The 19,346-nt window shown below is 49.0% G+C and overlaps 1 protein-coding gene and 1 pseudogene across 2 annotated transcripts in view; one reads left to right on the plus strand and one right to left on the minus strand.

Annotated features, from left to right (window-relative positions):
- Nucleotides 1-19,346, minus strand: part of ABR (ABR activator of RhoGEF and GTPase) — a 167,534-nt gene that overhangs the window by 131,012 nt on the left and 17,176 nt on the right. The gene's annotated exons all lie outside the window — the stretch shown is intronic.
- On the plus strand, nucleotides 2,869-7,997 carry LOC107528812 (ATP synthase peripheral stalk subunit OSCP, mitochondrial-like; annotated as a pseudogene).

The raw sequence follows: 19,346 nt of genomic DNA on the forward strand, positions 1-19,346 counted from the left end.
TATAGTGCACCTGGCTTGGATCTTAGTGTTTCGTTTACAAGATTATCTGACTGTGAACCTCAGTATCTCAATTCCCTCTGTTTTTCAGATGGGAAAACTGAGGCACTGAGCAGCTAAGTAACCCACCAGGACTGTAAGTGGGGGGCTGGGACTCAGACCCTGGCGCTGTCTGCTCATGCTCTTAAATGCCATCCATGCTGCCTCCACTGTCAGTTGATTGATGAAAGCAGGGTGGCAAAGATCCCCGGAAATCTTTGCTGGTCCATGGGTTAGAGACCAACTTCTAGGAAACCCTTCCAGCCCTCTCCCATCTCTACACGCCTGTGTCACACATGTCTGTCCCAGGAAAGGGCAGTTACTTCAAGATTCGCTTGATGCCTTTACTGGATGGCTTTCCATACCTGTTAACACCACACAGCCTGACTCTAACCTTGGCTATAGAGAAACGTGTGTGGGTCTTTGAGCACCAGGTTGATTTCAGGAGGGATCGGAAGCCTCCAGAAATCTGAAACTGAGGGTGAGGAGGAGATTGGGGGAAACCCAATCCGCATCTTAGGAAGGAAGGAGTTAAAGAGTCACCTTTATCTGCATTTTGCCAAAGGTGAAGTGCTCCGCCAGCAACCTCAATCTGTCAGAGCAGCAGGGGTGTGTTCCTGTGGACAGGCTGCCCTGATTCAGCTAAGTGCAGACCTGTCCCTACACCCCAAGGCACTGAATCAGCACCCATCCCAAGGTGTCCTCCAAGCCCGCACTAACCACTCGCTGTCCCGTCCTTTGAGTGAACAGTTTCCACCTTCCCCAGCCCTCCCTCTGGCCTGCGCACTCAGGAGAGCCCTCAGCTCCCCACCTCCCATGGTGATCGCCCTGCTCTTGCCTCACCACCAGATTTAAGGGAGATTTAAGGGTAGGTTGCCTTGATGATGAGGGACTGAGTGGGAAGAAGTTCTATCCCATTCTGAAGGTCAGCAGCCTTCACATCATTCCCAGGGGTGTGCTATTCATTGCCCCCCCAACAACCAACTCTTGCTTCTACCAGCCGCTTGACCAGGATGGAAAAAAGTGACTGTACTTAGAACCCAAACTGGGTATTTTCACCTTTCTTCCCTCCTCACTGTTAGCAACCCAGCTCCACTGTGCAAAACAGGAAGGCCCTGGGAGTCCCTGCTTCCTTTATCCCCCAGGAGGTCATAGCTGGTGAAAAGATATCCATTTGCCTCTCTCCACCCTGGGGCCAGCAGGGAGCACCAGCATGCAGAGGCTGTACCTACAAGTGGCCAGGGGGGTGGAGCCCTTTGCATTCAAATTAAAATACAAAGTACAGGCTATGATAGCCAAAGAACCAAGAGTTTTCACCCTCCCTGGTAGATTAGCTCTTTAAAAGCTGGGACTGCGCCCGGCTGGCATGGCTCAGTGGTTGAGCATCAACCCATGAGCCAGGAGGTCATGGTTCCATTCCAGGTCAGGGCACATGCCCGGGTTGCAGGCTTGATCCCCAGTAGGGCAAGTGCAGGAGGCAGATGATCAGTGTTTCTCTCTCAGTGATGTTTTTCTCTCTCTCTCCCTCTCCCTTCCTCTCTCTGAAATCAATAAAAAATAATTTAAAAAAAAAACATTTAAAAGCTGGGACTGCATCTTTTTTCACTGGGATACCCATAGCACTCAGCCAGTGGGTGAATGAGGCTGAGGTAGACTTCCAAAGCAGCTGTAACCACACTGTGCTCTCAGATCAGCTTTCTGTCAAAAGCCCAACAGATTGGCATTCAATAATACATGCTAAATAAATAAAATTAACAACAGCTAACATTTATTGAGTGCTTCTTAAGTGCCAGGCGCTGCTCTATGTGCTTCTCATAGATTATTTCACTTAATTCTCATAATAAACCCATGAGATGGGCAGTACTATCCTCTCCATTCCACAGAAGCAGAAAGACAAGCCATTGGCTAGCAGGTGGTGACCTTGGAAATGAACCCAGATTCTGAATCCAGAGTCCACACGTGTGATCTCTTTATTGGGCTGCAATGAGCGAACAAATGAACAAAGAGAATGAAGTTAAACTCAGGGAGGAAGAAATCAGAGCTACAGGAGAAATGCAAGGCAAAACCCCCAGGGGCACCAATGATTAAGCAAAAAGAGAGCTGGTTTCCAAAGAAAATCACATCTACTACAACAGGGCAGACGACCCTGGAAACAAGCTACATGCAGTCAATCCAATGCCAGTCTCCTGAACTCCAGTCCCAGCCAAATCCTACTGCTTCTATGCATTGGGCCAGTCTCAAGCCCTTCCAGCCTCAGTTTTCACATCTGTAGGTGGGTAACCAGGTGGGTCGGACAGACTTTCAGGCTTTCTACCAGCCCTAGAAGCCTATAAACTTTGCTTCCTAGCAGACCCTGGGGGGCCTGTTTCCCACTCCTCACTTCATTTCCTTTACCGTGGTACAGTAAAGTGGCATTTACTGTTCTAAGATTCACCCTCACCCATGGGGCCTAGAAAAAAGAAAATTCCCCAGGCCTCCACTGAGTCACCTCTAAGGGAGAAGACTTGGCCTAACAGTTCTGTACTTGGCCTTATTCCCACGTGCCTCTTCCCAGCCTCCTTCCTTTTCCAGCGGACAGCTAGATCTGCAGGCAGCACAGATGAACTCATAGCCCTCCCCAGGTATTCATTCCTCTACCAAAGTTCTGTGTCAGCTTGAGTTATGGGAAAGATCAGCAGTTCTGGCAAGATATGAACCTGAGAACTGCATTCACCTCCTTGTTGCTGCTCCCCTTGGCCACGAGAAGGCACCGCGACATCCAGGTCTCTGTAGCTGTGAAGCTCCTCACCTATACCCATATGTTTTCCAGGGGTGTGTTAAAGTCCTGTTCCCATGACCAGGGTCCACAGTGAGTCCAGCATTCCAGACAAAGTAAGCTGCCTCGGATTAACTAAGCCCCAGCTGAAATAGCCCTTACTCAGTATGGTTCAGATTGCACCACCCAGGGGTCAACATAAGAGGTTTCCTAGAAAGTAGATCAGAGGGCTCAACAGTAGGGTCTGGAGCCCCTTCCTAATTAATTTACTTACCACAGCATCCCCATCAGCATTTGGAAAGAGGCCAGTAGAAGAGACGGAAGGATTCTCTAAGTCCCAAAACCCCAGAGAGAAAGTTCAATGGCTCTGAACTTATCAGCTCCAAGTGAAGCAGAGGCATATCCAGCTGGGGTCAGAGCTCACAGGCTGGCCTTCTGCCCTTCTGTGGCCACCATTCCCCTGAAGCTGGCTGTGCTCCTCGCTCTTTCAGCCAGAGTTCTGCAGATGCATCCCAGCCCTGCGCTGCTCTGCCAGGAGCTCTGACGCCACCCACCAGCTGGCCCCGTCCCCGTCAGGCCCAGGAGTGGCCACAAGGGCTGAGGGCAGGCTGTCAAGGAGACTGGCTCCAAAGGCAGCAGCTCAACAGTCACGAAGGCCAGGACAAAGGAGCATCAGAACCTCGCCAGTGATGCTCCTTATTAATGCAGTCTCGCTCTGGGGTTACCGTTCAAGCTCGTGGGTGTGTGACCGTGTCTCTTTAAGGACCAGGCCTCTTTAAGGCAAGTTCCCTCTGCAGTCATCCCGGCTACCAGCGCTCCTGCGGCACACCGCGGGGGCTCCCGAGCGCCATCTGGTGGCCCAGGACAGCAGCACCTCGGCCGCCAGGAGCCGTCCACCTAAGGGGCCTGGAAAAGCCTGCTGGAAAATGTGAGTTTAGCCCACAGATTCTACACAGGGCTGTGGGTTACCTTTGTGAGCAACAAGGCTAGGCAAGTCAGGAAGAACTCCATTTGGGGGTCGGGAGACAGCAGGAGGCCCCATGAGTGGCCTTAAAAGAAAAACTACCCCGCTGGACAAAACTTTCCCTAAGATATTCTCAAATGGGTTTTTTTTCCCCAGTCTCCCTGCTTGCCAGGTGCAAGATCTGAAGCACAGCTGTGCATACCCTGTCCCCACAAACACTGGAACAGTGGTTCTCAATCAGGGGAGGGGTAGTTGGTATTGCCCCACTGGGAAGTATTTGAAAATGTGTAGGAGCATTTTCAAGCTAGAGATGTTCAAATGTCCTGCAGTATGCAGAACTGTCCCAAATAATGTCTGTCCCCAAATGCCAACAGTGTTAAGAATACTACTTGGTTACGGGGAACTGAGGATGATTACAAGGCAGCTCATACCCACCCCGTTCTTTTCACCATTCTGCCTTTGATGTCCTCCCTAAATTTTACCTTTATAATCTTAGAGGGAGTGGTCTGGCCCAGGCTGCCTTCACATGGGATGCTAGTGGCCCTGGCGGCCCCACCCCAGAAGCTCAGCACATACCTGCACCCAGCCTGCATTGGGTCATCATGACCCTTGGTAGGGAGAGGCGGACAGACTCAGATGGCCAGGAACCAGCAGATAGTCTCTGAGAAGAAATCACAGAAGACCAGGCACCTAGTTCCCCCAAGGGACCACCCTTGCTTTCCTTCCTACGTGGATGACTTAGCCTAACCCTGTGCTCTGTCCCCGGATTGTCCCAGGATGTGTGTCTTTTACATAAGGCACTTTCAGATTTTTGTGATGAAACTTCGTGACTCCTAATTTCCCCTTCTGCAAGGTTGTTGAACTCTGTCCTGGGCTGGTCAGCTCAGTCTCATAAACACAGTCTGGTGCCAAGTGACTGACGTGAGAAACAAACACAAGTGACACATGTCCTAATGAAGGGACAGTGGGAAAGAATGCAACTCTGGCTGCGGTGGTCAGTGAAAGCTGCACAGTGGGCACATTTGAGCTGGGTCTGGTACCTTGAGCAGCCCCAGGCTCACAGGCTGATATCATAACCAGAATGATTAACTGGAGGAAAAAGTTTCCCAGCAGCTCACAGAAACTAGACGGCACTTTCTAAAACACATCTGGCTGCCCTAGCTGGTTTGGCTCAGTGGTTAGAGTGTTGGCCCACGGACTGAAGGGTCTCAGGTTCGACTCCAGTCAAGGGCATGTGCCTGGGATGCAGGCTCTGTCCCTGGCCTTGATCGGGGTGTACGTCGGAGGCAGCCAATCAATGTGTCTCTCTCACATCGATGTCCCCCCCCCACCGCTTTCTCTCCCCCTTCCACTCTCTCTGAAAAGCAATGGAAAAAGTATATTTGGGTGAAGATTAAACAAAAATTAAAACTAAAACACATCTGTCAGGTTGTTCCTGTCTAAGACCCATCTATGGCTTCCAATTGCTGTCAGAATAAATACCCACTTCCTCTTGGTGTCACACAAGGCCCCATTGCCTGGCCCCTGCACCTCCTTTCAGCTTCATCTGGCACACTCTCCTCCTTGCTCTCTCTTGGTTTTTCAGAACTTTTGCCCAGGTTGATATTTCTGGCTAAAATGCTCCACCTCCCACTCTGCCTGGGTATTTCCTACTCTTCCTTCTGGTCTTAACTTAAATATCACTTCTGCTAGGAAGCTCTCCCTAGCCACCAGACCAGGGAATCTGCATTTCTGACTACCCATCTTGTTACATCACTCAACGCCTGGGTCTTTTGCTAGACTGAGAGCTCCAAGGGGTTAGGAACCACATCTCTCTTGTTCACCACTGTAACCCCAGTACCTTGAAATAGTGATTTTAATGACTGAATGAGGAAATGAATGAATAAATAATCAAATATGTTCCTGGTCACAAAGGGCCTGGAATGAAAGGACAGATGCTTCAGCCAGCCCAGCTTTCCACTGGAAAAGAACTGTCTGGGATGTCATGTCGAGAATGGCCACGATCTCCTTAAAGACTCAAACACCCCCCCCCCCAACAGGATCATAGAATCAGATTTGGGGCAGAAGAATTGCTGCTCCAATTAATTCTCTAACTGCTCACACAAAATCCCAACTGAAAACTCCCCAGTGCACAGGGCTCTTGTGCTAAGTGGCCAGCATTTGGTGCTGTACTCTTTTTAACCCAATCAGATGTCAACATGGAAGTGGAATAGAAACTCAGAAATGGTCCAGCCCACTAAGGGAACTTTGGTCTCAATTCTCTGAACCCTTCTCCTAGGCCTGTCCCAAATTTGCAATTAAATTTGTTTTCATAGGAGAGAGGCAAACTGTAGCTCTCCCCTAGGAAAAAACAGTCTCTGGGTGGGTCCTGCCCTGTGTCTACTGCTGTCTGGTAAGGTACAGATGTTGGGAATCTGAGAAAGAAGCTTCTGGTTGGTGCAGCAATGCTGACCTCCCCTGTCTCAGTGGGGTGTAGGCTGAAGTTGTCACTCACCAGCTCCCAGTGATGATTTTGATGCCCCTCCAACCAGACAGATGGGAAATTTTGCTTTCAGCTTAGTGATGGGAGAAATACAACGAAAGCTGCTTCTCTGGGGACCCTGTCATCCCAAGGACTTAGCTTAAGAGGGTCTGCAGACTGCCTGACAGACAGGCAGGGCTTGGGAAGACCTCTGTGGCTGCTGCTTGCACTGGGCCATGGTGACCACTGGGCAGGCCTGAAAGCCCTGGAGGACACTGCACCAGGCTCAGCTGGTCTGGTCTACTGGGCACCTGAAACAAGGGAAGAAGCTTCCTTTTCATTTTCCCGTCTCTGAAACAGAGACAAATAAAATTGGGTTTGTTGGGCCCTGGGTCTGTGATGGTCCAGAACATCACCCTAGGCCACTGGGGTCAGTAACCCAGAAGGTCGGTCATCTAAGCTACCTGCCAGGTTCTCACCTCTGCCTAGTAAGGATGTTCTGTCAGTTAATACTCTCAGGGTTCTTCTCTCCCCTAAACGAAGGGACCTGGCAGTAGGAGGAAGTGGCTGTCAATGAAGGGCAGGGGAATAATAAAGGGGATGGCAACAAACGCTGATTTTGTGCTTTCCACGCCAGGGCTGATCTAAGGCCTCTGGATGTATTAAACCATTGGATTATCACAGTAACCCCGAGTGCTCGAGAATCCGTGTCTTAGCCCCTCAACACTCCACTACCTTTCTCAACAGTAGGGGGAGAGAACTAAAAGGAGCACACCCTGGACCCAGGCCCTAGCTCTGCCATGGACTTGCTGTGTGACCTGGTGGGACTTCCTTTCCCTCTCTGGGCCTTGGTTTGCTCACTTCGACATGAAGGAATGAAGGTCATCCTGTCTATGATTCCTGAGAGACAGATAACCAGGAAATAGCTGATAAAAAAGAGGAAAAACTTTCCTCTTTCCCACATCTCAGGTCCCCAATATTTCAGGAAGGGCAGTGGGCTCTGAGGGCTGGAAAAGTGATTCCTTAGCTCATCGAATATTCCCTGAGCTCTGTATAAAACAGGGTTCCTTTGCCCATGAAGCTCATGACGGTGGATTTGAAACACTCCACTATCTCCCAACTTGGGTTTGACCTGCAGCCGCCTGGGAGAAGACGGCCTCCCAGCAGTGTCAGGCTCTCCTGGCAGGTGCAATGTTTTAGCACATCGGTGGCCAGGCCGTTTGCCAAGCTGTACGGCCACCTGTTCAGATATATGGTATCAAAGGTCGCTATGCCACTGATCTTTATTCTGCTGCATCTAAACAGGATAAACTAGAACAAGTAGAAAAGGAATTGTTGAGAACAGCACAAATCTTGAAGGACCCCCAAATGGAGGCTTCAATCGTGAATCCCTATGAAAAGTGTCCCATTAAAGTGAAAAGCCTGAATGGCGTGACCGCAGAAGCGAGGTCTTCTCCCCTCACCTCCGACCTGATCAATCTGCTTGCTGAAGGTGGTCCCTTGACCAACACCCTTGCCATCATTTCTGTCTTTTCTACCATGATGAGTGTCCACATAGAGAAGGACCGTGCACAGTGACCACCAAATCTCCTTTAGATGAAGCCACTCTTTCCAAATTAAAAAGGATCCTGAACAGCTTCCTAAGTAATAGCCAGATATTGACACTGGAAGTTAAGATCGATCCATCAGTCATGGGTGGAATGATTGTCTGCACTGGAAAGAAATATGTTGATATGTCTGCAAAAAACAAGATTCAGAAGCTGAGCAAGATTATGCGGTAGGTTCTCCAAAGTGTTGACCTTTCTGTCCATGAAAATTCTTAAACTTGGAGCAACAATAAAAGGCTTCCTGAACAGGAAAAAATAAGAAAAAAAGACATGCGCAGAAGTCGCCAAGAAGCAAGGCGGTGCCTGGTGTGGGTCCAGAGACACCAGGTCTGGACAGTATGTTACGGAGGAAGGGGGCTGGTCACCACTTCCGAACTGAGTTGATAGCCAAACGCTTCTTGGAGGAAGTGCCATTTGAACCGGGGTCTGGAAGGACACCTAATATTTCATCGGCAAAAACGGTAGGATGGGGAGGAAAGGCATTCTGGGGGGAGAAAGCAAAAGCAATTACACAGAGGCAAAGCGGGGGTGAAGAGGGGAACCAGAATGAATGGACTGGGGGAGAAGGTTCTTTTAGGCCCTGGGGAAGACTATAGACTATTGCTAATATAACATGTGGCCGCAGCATGCATTCAGGGACTCGACAGAATTTGCAGCTTTTCTTAGGCCTGTCTTTATAAAGAAGCCTTTCGGGAACACCTTCTCCCCACCCTCATCCCAACCCCCGAGACAACACTCATGAACGTTTAGGACCCACCTCCCCTTCCAGTGAGTTTGCAGGGCCGAGGCATCCAGTGACCGAAAGCCCTTCAGTCAGTGTGTCCCTGGCTTCAATACTTATGTCCTAGGCACTGTATTAAGCACGTTACTTTTCCTCTCATCTTTTTCTTTCCAGCTTTATTGAGATATAATTGGCCAATAACATTGTGTAAGCTTAAGGTAACCAACATGATGATCTAATAAAAATATTGTGAAATGATGACCTCGATAAGATTAGTTAACATATCAAGGCATCCATTACTCTGTGTGTGTGATAAGAACACTTAAGGTGTACTCTCTGAGAAAATTTCAAGTGTACACTAGAGCAGCAATTTTCAACTGGTGTGCACAAGAATTTTTAAAACATGTAATACCTGACTATTTAGTCAGAGGCACTGACCTCTTTTCTCTTAGATTGTTAAATAAATAAAAAACAAACAAACACAAAAAACAGCAAACACAACAATAGCTGCCCTGTGTGGATGAGTCAAAATTATACCTATTTTTTTGTCAGATCCAAAAAAAATTTATTTTTGGTGTGCAGCAGAATTTTAGTAATTAGTTTATGTGTACCATTAGAAAAAAAAAGGTTGAAAATCGCTGCAGTAGAGTATTGTTAACTATAGTCGCCATGCTGTACATTAGATCCCCAGAACTCATTCATCTAATACCTGAAAGTTTGCACCCTCTGACCAACATGTCACCATCCCCCCACACCACCCAAGTCCCTGGTAGCCATCAATCTACTCTCTCTTTTTATGTCCTTCTAATTTTTATCACATGACCCCTCTGTGTGGAAGACATGATCATTAGTCCAACTTTATAGAAGAGGCCCAAGGTCACACTTCTAGTAAGTGATAGAGTCAAGTTCGCACTCGGATCTGACTGGGTCCAGAGCCCACGCTCCCCCACCACTATTACGGACTGAATGTTTGTGTTATCCCCCCTGCCTCCCCCTGCAAATTCACAGGTTGAAGCTCTAATCCTCAATGTGCTGGTATCTGGAGGTGAGGTCTTCGGGCGGTGATGAGGTCCTGAGAGTGGGTACCTACGATAGCATTAGTGCCCTCATAAGAGGAAGAGACCAAAGTGCTCTCTCTGCCATGGACACAGCAAGAAGGTGGCAAACTACAAGCCAGGAAGAGAGCCCTCATCAAGAACCCAACCACGCTGACCCCTTGATCTTGGACTTCTCAGCCTGCAGAACTGTGAGAAATAAATGTCTATTGCCTAAGCCACCCAGTCTGTTACTGTTATAGCAGCTGAGCCAAGACACCTACCGCATGACTGTGCCCGTCCATCAGTCACGACGCTGCATCCTAGTCTTTGACATCACTAGATTGTCACTGGCAAGGGAGCCGAGTTCCTGCGCATACCAGGTAGCGATGGCATCTGACGCTAAAATGAATTTATTGGCAGAGCTCCGAAAGCTGCTCTCCAAGGAAGTGCTGGGGCAAAGAAGACATATGATGCATTCCTACCCTCTTCCTCCTCATTAGAGTCTGACAAGCTCTCAAGTCTTTCAATTACTCTGTGGGCATGAGGCCTGGACCTGCAGTGTCCCTGGTGGTGAGGGTGTTTTCAGTGCCTCAAGAGTTACCTAGTCTCTGGGGCGTGTCTCTCGCAAAAGCAGCCCCCAGTCCTGCCTTGCCCAGGTTCAGTTCAAGTATTATAAAAACCGTCCTAAGGAAAATTATTCCTTAGCTAACCTCTCAGGGGAACGCAGGAAAAAATTGGGGTATCAGTTCTACACCTCCCTCATCCAAATTGTCATGTTTCCGCTGCTCTGGCCCTAAAGAAGACCATGACACTCAGACCTTTCTCGAAAATTCTCTGTGCTCTGAACAGAGCTAGAGGCCACTGGGAGAAGATAACACCACATGGTGAGGCGTAAGAGGTTCACTTTCCTGAGGAAGGATCTGTGTTTCTGAGAAACCTTCCCATAGAACTTCAAAAGGCAAAAGCTCTGAGGAATTTCGTTTCCCCTGTGGTACCACCTGGGCCAATGCTCAGGGGTTATCTAGTCTCTGAGGCATCTCTCCCACGAAGGCAGCCTCCAGCCCTGCCTGGCCCGGCCTCAGGTGAGTTTGTGAGGAGCTTTTAAAGAGAGTCATTCCTATTTTGGAGCCATCAGGGAATAGGGCCCGATCTCATGCTCTGGGGGGTGGGGAAGGGGGATGGTTGGGGGCTCAGAGCTGCAGCAGCCTCAGCTTCATGCTGAATGATTTCAAACTTCTAGCCCTGCCCACCCCGTCCAGGGCGAGCCCCATGCCCAATTTCTAGCCTTGACAGGTCGCAGACAGGAAAATACTGTCCCTTTGCCTCTTGATCCCTCCAAACTCTCAAGCTCTAGGGACCCCCTTAGGTCTTAGCCATGACTCAGATGAAACCTGGGTTCCTCATCCTAACCCTCCTCTCAGGGCCCCAAATCTTCTAGACAGACAGCTCATTGCCAAATCTCCCACAAACTACACTGAGTTCTTTTTCCAGGTTCCTATTTCTATCTGATTAGGCAAGTTTCTTTCCTCCTGGAAGCCACATGCTCATCACTACTCTACAGGTCACCAGCGGGGGTGGGGTGGGGGTGGGGGTGGGGTTGCTAAGAGGAGTCCCCTTTCCTGGACCCCAGAGCCTTGGGTGGTGTCTCCCCGCTCCCTGCAGCCAACACAGGGAGTCTGAGACCACCCAGGGAGACCAGCACAGGCCCAAATGAGATCATGATTTCGTTTTCAGTCTATTCATATTATCCAGAGAATAATCCCTTTTGCAGGTGGCCCTGCACGTGGGCTCATGCCAGGCAGCCCAAAGCAGAAGACAGTAGCAACCACTCCATACAAGCCAGGAAGGACACAGTGCCTCCTCTTAACACCAGCTAGACCTGGCTGCAGGCCCGCTCCGCCGCTTGGGTTCCTGGCTCTAAGGCAAATGCACCCTACTGAGCGCTGGAGCAGAGGGATGCTGGAGGCCTCAGAGGCAGAAATGGAGACAGGAATCTTTGCTGCTGCTGCTGCACCAGAGCCTCCGCACTGGGGGTTAGTTCTTTGGGGGAGGCTGAGCCGGTTTTTTTCTGGGCTGCTTTCATAAGGGACCCTATCTGCCACCTACCACAACTAACCACACATGAGGAAGCAGCCGCACAGACGATCCGGCCCTTGGAGCTCCTGGTTCCCCGCCGCTCTCTTGGAAGCCACACTTGGAGCTGCACGCGCAAGAGGCCCACACTTCCTTCCAGGCCCTCGAGGAGCCCTGACTTCCTACAAAGACCACTAACCCCAGCATTTGTACATGTGCGCACATCTAGCCAAGGCAGCTTCTGCTGATTTCTACTGTGGCTTCCAGGACCAAAAGGGAAGAGGTTCTGTCTTGCCAAGGAGAGCAAGGTCCAAGGCACCGACAATAGCTGACTTCCCACCCGGCCTGCCTGATCCTGCAAGCACAGGATCTGAGGACAAGGCTGTCGCTCCTCTCAGACCCTGGTTCTTCTGAGGGAGCTGGTGAAGGTACGGAAGCTTCCATCGGGTGTGGTCAGGGTCACAGAAACCCTGATCTGATAAGCAAAAGTTCCACCCAGCTGTGCGTGGCAGGGAAGAGCGGGGACTTAGATGAACCCTGTCAAGGTCCTGTTAAGACGAACACCCTCGCTGCTGGCTCAGGAGCCACACTGCAATTAGCACCCTGCCATTTGCTCACTTGTATGCATTTCATATGTCATCGAAAGACGCACAGAAGGTGTGAAGCGTATAGGCTGTTGAGGTGTTTTTTTAAACTATAAGTTTATTCAGCTCTTTTTTCTGTTGTAAAAGTAATAAAGCCACAATAAAAACAATTTTCAGACAATAAAACAGTAAAATGTGATCTGTAAATGCACCTCCTTGATTAGCATTTTCCAGCCCTTTCTGGCCGGCGTACAATGGGGGTCTTGACATGGTTATAATCAGAGCTGCTCTCCAGATTGTGCTCGGGGATTTCTCAGCCCGCTGACTCTTGGCCAATCCAGCCTTCACTGTCTCCCCCGTCCTGTAGTGTCCAGCAGGGCAAGTGCTAAATAGATGAGCTGTGGCCTTTCTTCTCTCGGGGTCTGCCTGGCCCCAAAACAAAGATGAGCCCGCAGAGGGAAACTCTAGCTCCTCAACCAGGTTTGTTCACAATGCAAGTAAGATGTGTCTGGTTCTTTGGGGGCGGAGGAACATTACCTGCTTTATCAGGGCTGTTCAGGGACACCAGAGAGATAGTCTCATCTGTAGTGTCCTCAGTAGGAAGCTGAGAATGACTCCTGACAGGGCCTCGGGCCTCGTCCTTCCTTCCTCTGGCTGGGCAACAGCTTTGACATGAGAAGGAAGTCTTGGGTTGGTCAGGGCGACCCGCCTCTCAGTGGAGGGAAGGAGGGGGGTTGTGTTGGTGACATCAGCCCTTCAGCCTCAGAAACTGAGGAGGAGGAAGGGAGAGAGGTACAGGGAGAACTGTAAAGAGAAACTCAGGTTTGAGTTCACTGCCCAAAGCCTAACCCGACAGGGACAAGGTGAGCGGAAGGCTGGGTTTGCCATTCCAGTCTTAGGAGGGCAGGGGAGAGAAGGCCTTGCCAAACTTTGTCACATGGTGGCACACGCAGGAAATGCCAGTGTCTGCACAGCATGCTGGGGTAAGGAGACAAAGCTGTCAGTGGTCAGAGGCCAGGGGGCATCCCACTTCCCTCACACCTTCAACCCATTCTAGGCACACTGGCTGGGAAGCTCTGGGAGAGGGAGTGGGGAGAGATGGCCTTCTCACTCCGGCATGCCCTCCCAAGTGACCACAGGCTTCATAAATATTTCTGATTTTAGGATAAAATCAATGAAAGTCCCTCTAAGGCAGCAATCCTGGCCCCTGTAGCGGGTGAACTTCGGCAATGTCCAGGTGAATTCACCTGCACACTCAGTCAATGGGGCTGAAGGCACCCTTCCCAGGCAGACACCCTACCTGCTGGCCAAGGCGGCCGATAAAGCAGAATTGATAGCCTGGAGGAGAGTGCCACGGCTTGTGCCAGATATCAGCTGTGCCAATCTTGTCAAAGGTTCCTGTTTCCCGGCCAAGGTGGAGACGGATATTTACTTTTACAACAGCAGAGATGCCAACACAGAGGTGGTTCTTTGCTGAGGCTCCCCGCTTGGATTCGCCCATCCTCCCATCCCAGGTGCCTGGAGGTGGGGCGAAAGGGGTGGTATGGGCACCTGCTAATTCCCCTGGGCACTGCTGCCAGGAGCTTCAGTCCCCTGCGGGCAGCACCACCCAAAGCTGCCCACAACAGTAGTAGCTTCATGGGATCAGTCTCTGGGGTGCTGCAAGAAACTCCGGATGCACTTGAACGGTTTAGGTCAAAGTGTGGGTGCTGGAGACAGAACAGACCTGCGTGCAAGACCTGGTGTCTTTAAATAATTTAACCTCTCTGAGCCTCAGTTTCTTTCACTGTAAAATGAGGATTGTAATGGTAACTGCCTAGAGATGATTGAGAAGATGGAATGAGAGAACGGTGTAAGATACCTAACACAGGGCCTTCAACCTGCGCACTCAAGAAATGGTAGCTGTTATCATTGTGTTGGCTGAGCCACACACACACACACACACACACACACACACACACACCATCTCTCCCCCGAGGGCCAAAATAAGGCAAAAAGTGAAACAGCTGCCCTCCCCCCAAAAGATCACTGCAAGCCTAGTGAAGAGAGACTGAGTTGCGCTGAGGTTACCAAAGCCTAACCACACTCTGTTTTCTGCAGGTGTCTCGTTGTCATTGCAGACTTATCAGCTCATTAGGGTTAAGTCAAAGCGACCCGGTCCTCAGAAGTGTGCCCGCCCCATGCTTTGCTATTCAATAGCAGCTAGCATAAGAAAAAGACCTATCTGGAAAAGCAGGAGCTTTAGATTGCTAAAGGTCCCGGGAAGATGTCAAGGACAATGGAAGTTGAAAAGCTGAGTCCAGTATGAACTGAAAAAGAGAATTTTTTTTTCCCCTCAAAGACCCCAAGCTCGAGTACCTGCCCTGAGCAAAAGGGGGATGAAAGTCTGAAGTGTCTAAGTGAGTTCAAAGAAAAAAAGATACTGGGTAATTTTATGTTAAAATTGGAAACGTTGGTTACCCAGAGGAAACATTAAGTCAAAGTGTCGAACCAAGAAAAATTTTCCTTAAAACCAGAAATGAGTGTATACACACACACACACGCGCGTCTATTATAACATGGACATGTGACCCAGAAGGGCTTATTATAATAACAGATTCAGCTAGAGCCCCACAGTTCACATTCAAATGAAATCTCCAGTTTATTACTCATCTTGGACCTAAGTGTGATCGCTCATTCTCATTTGCAGATTGAAAGGTATCCCTGCTGCCTTTTCATATACTCTTCCGCGAACAGTCCCTCAACACAAATATGCCAGGAAACACACACACACGCACACACACAGAGATGTAGTCACATTTAAGCACATTTCCCCTGCATACAAGGAGGCCCCAATTCCCAACCCTTTTCTATGGTGTGTCCACCAAAGTGCATGCCATCCTTCCCATATTTTGACGGATTGGCTCTTTTGGCAAATGGTGCACGAAATCTGATGATCCTGTTAGAGAAGGAGAGATGATTCGTAATCACTTCTTCCTAACCCGCAGGCCTTTGATGAAAACCTGCCCGGGTTCAGGGTTCAGAACCACCGCTGTGAAACTGTTGCGCTCGAGACAAACGACCCTCGCGTTTCAACGGGGAAGCGCCAGCCGCCGGTGCAAAGGGCACACACACTCAGCCTCCCCGCCGGCTACTAAGTTTCTCTCTAAGGCCCTGCGAGCGGCGGGCTCCCGTTGCCGGGGAGGCCCCTTGGATCGGGCATCAGGCCCCACCCAGCAGGCTCCTCGCGGGCTCGGGGCGCCCACCCCGGCTGCGGCATTTAAGTGTGACATGGGCAACCCTCGCGGGCCCCGGGGAGCCTCCGCCTGCGCGCGCGGTTAATCCGACCTCGCATCAGAAGCCCGGTGGCGGCCGCCGCTGCAGGAGCCCGGCTGCGGGGGAAGGGGCTCGGCTTCTGAGGTTTACGGAGATATTGAGATGCAAATGCATTCAGGCTTTGGGGCCCTGTTTCTTTGACTCGTGCAGGAAGGCAGCCGCCGCAACCCTCTGGGGGCTTGGCCTCGCTCTCGGCACCTTGGACGGGGGAGGGGTGGGTGGGTGAAGGGAGCCTCAGGCTCTCCCTTTAGGCTACAGAAAGGGACCGGCCGGGGTGTGTGGCATGTGCGTGGGTGTTGACACGCCATCTGGACGAGCTGGACATCCCGGGAGGCACTGGCCGATGGGGAAAGGGAAACCAGCTCCAACACTTTATTCTGGATAAATAAACAGTGTTTCCCTTTCCTGGAGCAAGGGGGAATGACCAAGAAAACACAGGCCCACCTGCCCAAGCCTCAAGGCCCCCCCACTTCCTTTTGGCTTCTCCCCAAACTCATCCTGGCTGAAGCTACTGCCAATGTCCCTCGCCCAATTCCTCCAGGGGCACCTTAGGGACCTGGTGGAGTCCCTGGCACCTGAAAACCTTTCCTGGAGACACACTTCAAGGATGTCTTTTCACAGGACTCAAAACGCCCTAGCTAGGGGGAAGATCTGAAATCCGGATAAAGGTGGCTTGAAATTCAAATGATCAGGCCAAGGGCTTGCCCACTTAGGTCTCCCAAAGGACAGCTGCTACAGGAGAGTATAGCTGAGCTGAGAGACCGCATTGTCCCTTGGGACCCCCTCAGTCCATTTTGGGTTAGTGAGAAATAAACCTCTGAGCAAGGCTCATTCAATCTGAAAAAGGAGCACTGGCTCTTTTAAAAATGAGAAACAGGGGTTCAAACTAATTAGCTGTGCATTGGCACATCACCCAACCTTCTTAGGCCTCGGTTTTCTCATCCATAAAATGGGGTTAATAATACTGACCTCTTATGGTGGTTGTGAGAATAAATGGAACAATAAACAAATTATATACAAATCCTTATACATATGCCATAAAAGGAGTGGAAGGATGTATAATCTACAACAAACTGCTAACTGCAGGTTCCTTCTGGAGAGAGGATTTTAAAGTGGCAGAGAGAGATGACAAGAACTGGCACGTTTTATCCCAAAGATGTTAGTACTGTTTATATCTTTTATATTGAAAATACATTTATACGTAATACAGGGACCGCTTCATGGTATACTAGGATGTTACTTTTTAAAACTGAGATCTTAGTTCTAACTTAATTTTCCTTTGGGGGTTTCTGGTTCAAGTTGGAACACTGAGTGCATGTAGTGCTTTTGTTTGGTTTCACAGTATTATGATAAACTTGTCATATGCCTCTCCTCTTAACCCAAATCTCTAGACATGCTATAAATCATATATTAACATAAAACCTGTTACAGCCCGGAAAATGACACAGGATACTCTCAAGGACCAGGAATTCTAAACTCCTGAAAGAAGGGGAGAGGAATATCAGATCAGAGGAAACTACAGGCCACAACATGCCCAGGAGAGGACCGCTGCCAACACTTACGTGGGTAGGGTGCAGGGAAGCAGCAGGCCCTGGAGCAGGAAAGCATCCAGGGGCAGCTGCCTGGGAGGCCAGTGGAGAGGACGCCGGAGGAGCAGCCAGATGCCCCTCCTCTCCCTTCCCCCTTCCCCCAGACCCAGAGCCCAACAGGCTCTGGCTTCAGCTCCCTTTTTTTTCACACTGTGGTTTTTATTCCACTTCTGGTGCATGGAGATGTATATCTTATTTTTATGCACATCTATATATTTTTAATTTTTTTTAAAATGTGTTTTATTTATCAAGACGTTATTTAGAGCACAGGGATAAGCTTAAAGCATGAATTCATAGCATGAACTTGATCAAAAGTTTGAAGTGATCAATTTTCCGGGAAAATATAAAGTCCAAATATTGGTTTGAGAAAAAAAAAACAAAAACCTGAACAAATAACTAAGCTCTAGATAAATGGGCAAGTAGGCAAAGATCTAGACACAACACCCAGGTGGTTATGAAGGCGAGCTTCCAAATCTTTACCAACAGAAAATGCCCATGTTACATACACTGTTTCAGGGCACAGAAGCAGATGGGAAGCTACCTAATTTCATAACACGATCATGATGCTGACACTAAAACTGGATAAGGGCAGGAAAAGGAAAGAAAACTATAGGTCAATATTTCCTATGCCATAGATGCAAATGATCTTAATTGTTCGGCATATGAATCTAGCAGTGTTTCTTTAAAAAACAGTATGTCTCAGGGCCACCCACGATGCATGGTTTTAAAGGTTGTACACTGTACAACTTGCTGTTGCGTGAATGAGTTGTGTAGTGAGCAACCTGCAACCCTATAAATCAGACCAAATAGGGTTTATTCCGAGAATATAAGCCTACTTCAACATTAGAAAATCTATTTGTGTAATTCACTCCATTAATAGACTAAGGAAGAAAAAAAACAATCATGTTAACATATTTCAGAAAAGCATTTGTTAAAAGTTAACACTATTTCTGCTTAAAGAGAATTTTTAAAACTTCTTGGAAACTAGACATAAAAAGAACAACAATTTTTCGTAAGTAAACCTATAATTAGCATACTATTCCATGGTGAAGTGTTAAATGTATTCACATTATATTTTTAAAATGGGCAAAAACTATGACAAAGGACAGGAAATAGGAATAGCCAATGAATATTTAAAAAGATACTTTATCTCACTAGTAATCAGGGTCCTAGGTACACTGAGATGCCAATTTCTGTCCATTAGATTGGCACAAATGAAAAATAAACACGAATGTTGGTGAGTATGAACAGGCTCTCTCAAAAAGTATGGTGAGAGTATAAAGTGGAACAGCATTTTTGGAGGACAATTTGACAACATCTGTTAATATTTTAAATGCACATATTTTTCAGCTTTGCAATCCCATGTCTAGATATTCTCTAGGGAAATATTCATGCCCGTGCACACAGGGGCTGTATATGTACGTGGGTTTGCATTGTGGAGTTGTTTGGAATAGCAGAATTCAGGACCACCCCGCCAGGGATTAGATTTGTCCCCATTGCCCTTTCTCTAGCAAGAGAAGTGCCACAAAAAAAAAAAAAGCAAGCTTTGGAGTTACAGATTTTATAACTTTCTAATTCCCTGGGCAGCCTCTCTAAAAAGATCAACCACTTTGGAGCCACCAACATCAGAGGTGGCCTCCCTGCTATAGTCTAGGAAAGAGGCTATAAGAAGATTGTGTTCTAAGGGTTGAAAAAGAGAAGTAGCTAGACACCCTCCCCCCACTCCCCAAGATGGGTCTCGAGGGATGGAAAGGAAATAGTGGTGGATGCCAGAACTTGTCCTGCCCGGCCTCCCTGGGCAGACTGACACATGGGAAGCAGCTCTGTGACCAGCAGGAACTGGGTATCAGGAGCAGGTGCCCCCAGCCAAGCCCAGCACTGAGGAATTGACACTTTCCTCCCCAAGAACAGTCTCATCAGGGTCTCATCAGTACACTCCACGTCACCTTTGCGTACCAGGGTCATCTGCTGACCTATGCGGTGAGAAGTCCTTACCGCTAACGAGACTCAGGTTCTCTACCAGCTCGGGTATGCAGGCACCAGCCACCGCTCCCTCTTTGACTCTCTAAGGGAGAGCGTCAGCAGGGACTTTCTGCTGGTAGGCATGTGGGCACTGGGGCTGAAAAAATAAGGAAAAGTGCCAAAGGATGTACCCTCAAGATTGTGGCATGGGTGCTACCATTTTTGTAACTACGAGTCAACCA

This window comes from Miniopterus natalensis, chromosome 17, assembly GCF_054644295.1.
Source record: "Miniopterus natalensis isolate mMinNat1 chromosome 17, mMinNat1.hap1, whole genome shotgun sequence".
Taxonomy (NCBI): Eukaryota; Metazoa; Chordata; class Mammalia; order Chiroptera; family Miniopteridae; genus Miniopterus; species Miniopterus natalensis.